This window comes from Mus caroli, unplaced genomic scaffold (assembly GCF_978045245.1).
Source record: "Mus caroli unplaced genomic scaffold, Mus_caroli_1 scaffold_1, whole genome shotgun sequence".
NCBI classification, from domain to species: Eukaryota; Metazoa; Chordata; class Mammalia; order Rodentia; family Muridae; genus Mus; species Mus caroli.
Genome location: NW_028227256.1, coordinates 150,965,306 through 150,971,919, shown reverse-complemented (window position 1 = coordinate 150,971,919; position 6,614 = coordinate 150,965,306).

The following is a 6,614-nucleotide window of genomic DNA, read 5'->3' as shown; positions in this document are numbered from 1 at the left end:
TGCTTATATGATTTGTGTCAGAACCAGGATATGAATTTTAAAAGTTTTTGGGGGGCTGGTGAGATAGCTGAGCAGGTAAGAACATGGACTGTTCTTCCAAAGGTCCTGAGTTCAAATCCTAGCAACCACTTGGTGGCTCACAGCCACCCGTAATGAGATCTCATGCCTGGTGCATCTGTACATAATGTACATAATAAATAATTTTTTTAAAAAAAGAGTTTTTTGTTTGTTGTTTTTGGTTTTGTTTCTTTTAGAGAGCATGTGGTGTAGTTCAGACTAGCCTTAAACTGGACCTGGTAACCTAGTAATCTTGAATTTCTGTCTTTCCTTTACCTCCTGAGTGCTGGGATTATAGGCATATGCCACTGGCTTATGTGGTACTGGGGATACAACTCAGGGGTCCATAACACTAGACAAAAAAGAGCTACATCCCTAACTAGAAAGTGGATCTATTTATTATTATTCTTTTGAAATATGATCTTACTCTATAGACCAAGCTGGCCTTGAATGCACATAGTTTATCTGCCTTTCCAGTGCTGAGGTAAATGCATACCTTATCACACTTGATTTAATGTGTGGCCTTCCCAGCCTTGAGCAGGCTGAACAGACCTTGAGTGCTTGCCACAGTGGACCTTATTGACCTTGGTAGAGTCAACGGCCTTGGTTGCTCCTGCAAGTTCCCATGGGAATTTAGAAGAATAGACTGCCCGCTGACCTTGCTTTGCAACATAATCCAGCTGAAACAAAGGCTGGGTTCTGTGGGCTCTCCCTATATAAAGCAGTGCTGAACTTGGAGCCTTAACCGGAACCTTAGCTTGGCTTCATTCTTCTCCCCCTCCCCCCCATCCCCCCAACCCCCCACCCCCCAACCCCGGCCTCCCATCTCTTTTTCATTTCCAGCTCCCCCTTTCCGGTAAATCCAGTTTGTGGGTAGCCGCTGGATGCCTACAGTGTAAGATTTATTTTAGTGTTTTTGTTTGTTTGTTTGTTTGTTTTGGTTTTTCGAGACAGGGTTTCTCTGTATAGCCCTGGCTGCCCTGGAACTCACTTTGTAGACCAGGCTGGCCTTGAAATCAGAAATCTGCCTGCCTCTTCCTCCCAAGTGCTGGGATTAAAGGCATGATTTATTTTAGTTTCAGTTTATGTGTATGGGTATTTTATCTGCTTGTGTATCTGTGTGCCGCTTGCATGCACTCCCTGAGGGAACCGGAAGATCCCTGAAACTAAAGTCATAGCAGTTAGTCACCATATGGGGGCTGGAAACTCAGTCTGTGTCCTCTCTAAGAACACCGGGTTCTCTTAACTACTGGACCATCCCTCCAGGCCGTGACAAGTGAAGTTTAAGTGAATGATACCAAAGTGTGCCTCACACCAACAGACTTAAAAGCCAACCATCCCCTCATAACCCTATCTCCTAGCTAGTGTTATTCCTAAGATTTGAGGTCAGAGACCTGAAATAGCATAGAGCAGCATTCTGTGTGGTGTGGTGTGGTGTGGTGTGGTGTGGTGTGGTGTGGTGTGGTGTGGTGTGGTATGGTGTGGTGTGGTGTGGTGTGGCTGCTGTACTATAAGCATGGCTTTCCGTGCAAGCTCTGTGGGTTCTGGGAACTGAAGTCCCAGGGAAAAGCTGCACCTACATTAAACAGTCTCCAGAACTGATTGCCAACTTAGAGCTTCAAAGATTGTAGAGAACGGGAGCAAATTATTTGGAGCTAACATAGTTCCCCTCTATAGCTATTTGTTTCTTCTCTCTGTTTGACTTCATGACTATCAGGCAGATGCCTTTTGAAATGTATAAATAGGCCAGAGCTCCCACCGACCCGAAGGCTAAGGATGATCAGACTGCATCTGAGACCTTGAATAGATATTTCTTTGCTTTACTGTAACCCACCAAGTTATTTGAAAAACCATCTCCGGGCTGGTGAGATGGCTCAATGGGTAAGAGCACCCGACTGCTCTTCCGAAGGTCCAGAGTTCAAATCCCAGCAACCACATGGTGGCTCACAACCATCCATCATGAGATCTGACTCTCTCTTCTGGAGTGTCTGAAGACAGCTACAGTGTACTTACATATAATAAATAAATAAATAAATAAATAAATAAATCTTAAAAAAAAAAGAAAAACCATCTCCATTTATGATTTCCTTTAGTCTATTCTATTACTATAAAAGCTTCATGAGTCTTCCCCCCCCCCACCCCCCGACAGGGTCTCTCTGTGTAGTCCTGGCTGTCCTGGAACTCACTCTGTAGACCAGACTGGCCTCAAACTCAGAAAACCACCTGCCTCTGCCTCCCAAGTGCTGGGATTAAAGGCGTGCGCCACCAATGCCCAGTCTTCATGATACTTTTATGTTGAAACACGGTGCTTGGGGTATCCTGAATATGTGTTCCTAGATCATGATCACTTCCATTTGGCTCCATAGCAAACTCATCCCCCTTAAAGTGAAAGCTGTCCTTTTCGCTTTCACAGTGGGGAAAACCAGACCCACCACTTAAAGTGCTCCCTAGGTAGTCAGAATTTGAGGCAGAAACCTTAGCCCCAGTAGCTCCAACAAGCTTTGCCATGCATTCCAATGCACCAACTAAAAACAAGAGAGGTGGTAAAAGGAAAGGATGATTAACCATTGGGAAGAATAACAGATCAAGGGGGTCCCGTGATCCCCAATGTCCATGAATAAGGAAGGGAGGTTAGCTCTAGATTTGAGTCCAGGAAGAATCAGGGGAGGGACTGAGCAAAAGGGACGGCCAATCCTGCTGAAGGAGTGGCTGGTTGGTTATTGTCTCACTGGCTGTGTGTGGTCCTTGTTACTTGGGAGGGCAAGTTGGTTCTTGGGAGATAACTGCTTTGTCAGACGGCAGCCCAGCCCTCGGAGGTAATTGCCCTCCTCCTGGGACTGGTTTGTTCTTAGAGGCTCTGCTTTTCCTGTAATTCAGGATCATTTCAGCTTTACAAAAGTCATTGGCCTTTGGGTAGAGGGAGATCTCGAACGGGACATGGTAAACAGCTAAGCTCCAGTTACTCTTCTTTCTGTGCCTTGAAGAGGAATGAGTTATGAGATGACCCAAAGTAAGGGGCAGCTACAAAACCAAGGCGAGAGCCATCCTGTGTGCTTCAACAAGAGACCAATGTTTTTAAATAATAATAATAATAATTTTGTAAGTGCATGCTATATTTTCCTAGCTGCAATTCCTAAAGTTAGGTCTCAAACCTGGGGCAAGAGGCTAACTGAGGTGCCTATTTAACATATCAAAATGGACCTGGCTGCCAGGTTCACCCAGTGTTCCTCAGTTTCTGCCTCTTACAGGGTATGGTTGGCATACCCTACCTCCTACCCTAAACTTCTCCAGCTCAGGGGCTGAGCTGTCCTTCCCCAGCTGCCCTTTCTGTATAATCCAGCTAGTTTTCCCTCTATTCCCCTCCCCTCCCCCTTCTCCTCATGTGACCAGACTCTCCCAGACATCCCTGCCTCTAGCTATGCTTGCCTCTTCATCTACAATGAACCTTCTTCTCCACCATACCCAGAAGTCACGTCCTTCCTTTCTCTTTCTTTTTTTCATTCACCTAAGACCCCAATAAAGTTCTTATGCTTTCATAGTCTCTGAGCTTAATAATATTTAAGAGACAATGTGTTTTGACCAGCATACTGGCACACACCTTTAACTCCAGCATTCAGGAGGCAGAGGCGGGTGGATCTTTGAGAATTTGATGCTAGCCTGGTCTAGAGAGGAAGTCTGGTCAACAGACAGGTCTGTTAAAACAAAAACCATCCTGCCTTAAAAAACAAAAACAGAGCCGGGCGTGGTGGCGCACGCCTTTAATCCCAGCACTCGGGAGGCAGAGGCAGGCGGATTTCTGAGTTCAAGGCCAGCCTGGTCTACAAAGTGAGTTCCAGGACAGCCAGGGCTAAACAGAGAAACCCTGTCTCGAAAAACCCAAAAAAAAAAAAAAAAAAAACCCAAAAAAACAAAACCCAAAGCAAAAACAAGAAGAAAAGAAAAGAAAAAGAAGAGGAGGAGGAAGAAAGACTAATTTGGGGGGGGGGACAGTTTATACAATAAAACAATATTTCCTACTTTATTTACACATTGAACTAAGTTACTGAGAACTTCTAGTATGCAGATAGTGTGGGTTCTGGTAAGTGACTTTAGCCAGCCAACAACATATCACTGTGGTCACAGTGACTATTTCCAGTGTTGGCTTTCACAATCACTCTAATAAAACATTTACCGAACAACCATTTTGTACTAAGTACTTACATAGGCCTCTTAATGTGCCATCTCATTTATTTATGAGACCGAATCTCCTGTCAAATAGTTTGACCTTGAATTCCTGCTTGAATAGCCACCTAAAGATCCTGAAGGCAGGCATTTACCTCCGCACCAACTCTCTTTTGAGACACAGTCTCATGAAGTCCAGGCTGGCCTTGAGCACCCTAAATATCTATGGGTAACTGAGATCGAACTTCTGATCTTCTGCTTCCTGAGGCTGGGATTATAGGCCTGTGCCACGATGCTAGGCTTACACTACTAATTGAGCTACATTTCTCTTAGAAACTATTGCAGGTTCATAGAAAGACATGAAATTCCCTTTCAGGCCAAGGCTGGTACAACATGCCTTTAATCCCAGCACTGAGGTGGCAGAGACAGGAAGATCTCTACGAATTTAAGTCCACATAGTGAGTTCCAGGATAACTATAACTACATATTAAATCCCTGGCTCAAAATTATATTTTACACCACACACACACACACACACACACACAATCTTTGTGCTCACTCCACATTTTCTGTTCTCAGCATTGGCAACCTGAAGCTTGTATCAGAACTAAGCACAGATGTGCCCTGAAGTGGGAGAGCATTAGGAGAGAACAAGCAAACTGTAGGCAACAATAGAGGGCTGTGAAAGGAGGGAGTATCCTCAAACCGCAGGGCAAAGGTCTCAGAGGTTTTCTGAAGGGGTGGGGGGGGGGGTGGGGGGGGTAGGGGGGTGGGGGGGTGGGGTGGGGGGAGAAAAGTTACTTGTGATCTAGCCTACATGTGCCTGAAATGGAGGAGGAAGGCCCCAGACTGGAGAAGAAAGTTACAACTCAAAGTTGTCTCAGGCCTTGCTATTAGTGGGAGAGCTGAGCTAGCTGCTAGGGGGAGTGAGAGAATTCTGAGAGCCTCAAGGTTGTGGCACAAGGGGATAAGGGAAGAGAGGGAGAGGAAAATAGGAGAATTTACGGGGGTTGTGTGTGAGGGGGTGAGGGGAAGGAGAGCAGCCAAATAAGATCTATAACTTAACAGTAATCAGTAGTCCAGTCTCCCTCTCTCTCTCTCTCTCTTTCTCTCTCTCTCTCCCTCTTTCTCTCTCTCTTTCTCTCTCTCTCTAAAATCTATCTCTTAAATATAGAGGATTGAACACAGGGCTTCATACATGCTAACCAATTGCTCCCCTGCTGGGCTCTCAACCCATTCCCCCAACCTCCATTTTATTTTGAGATGGAGTCTCAGAACAAGTTGCCCTGGTTGGCTTTGAGCACATTCATTCTATAGCCCAAGCAGGCCTAAACCTGTGGTCCTCCTGAGTCTGTCTCCCACACAGCTGGGATTATAGGCTTGCTGTACTGGGCTTGGCTTTTCCCCGAAGTATGGATGTGCTGGAGGTTCAAGTCAGGGCCATAGGCATGCTAAGCTCAATCCTTACCAGTGAGCTACAACTCTACTCTCATTGGATATCTTTAAAATGTTGTATCTACCTTAATATTTCACAGCTTGCATTTAATTATATATTTACATTAAATGCATGTGTGTGAGTGCTGTGTGTGTGTGTGTGTGTGAAGCACAACAACATGGCCTGTGTGGAGGTCAGAGGACAACTAGAGGGACTAGATTCTTTGATTTCACCATGTGGGTCCCGGGGATCAAACTCAGGTCCTCAGGCTTGTTAGCAAAGAAACCTCACCTTTTTTTTGTCTGTTTTTTGTTTTTTTGTTTTTTTTTTTCTTCGAGACAGGGTTTCTCTGTGTAGCCCTGGCTGTCCTGGAACTCACTCTGTAGACCAGGCTGGCCTCGTACTCAGAAATCCGCCTGCCTCTGCCTCCCAAGTGCTGGGAATAAAGGCGTGCGCCACCACGCCTGGCTAAACCTCTTCTTTTTTGGTTTTCTGGGTTTGTTTGGTTTTGTTTTGCTTTGTGGAAGGGTCTTAGTGTCTCAGGATTGTTGAGGGGTTCACCAGAGAAGACTGCTCTGGCATGGGTTTAAGCCAATAGAAAGTCTTTATTAGCTGGGTGGTGACTACTCTGGTGTTTGGGATCCCAGTGTAGCCCTTTGCCTTTCTCAGGTGAGCTTTGAAACATAAAAATCAAGTCCTGGGTTGATATCCTTCAGTTAAAAGAGCAGGTTCGGATCACAGGGCCCCCAATGGAGGAGCTAGAGAAAGTACCCAAGGAGCTAAAGGGAACTGCAACCCCATAGGTGGAACATTATTATGAGCTAACCAGTACCCCAGATCTCTTGACTCTAGCTGCATTTGTATCAAAAGATGGCCTAGTCGGCCATCACTGGAAAGAGAGGCCCATTGGACTTGCCAACTTTATATGCCCCAGTACAGGGGAATGCCGGGGCCAAGGAGT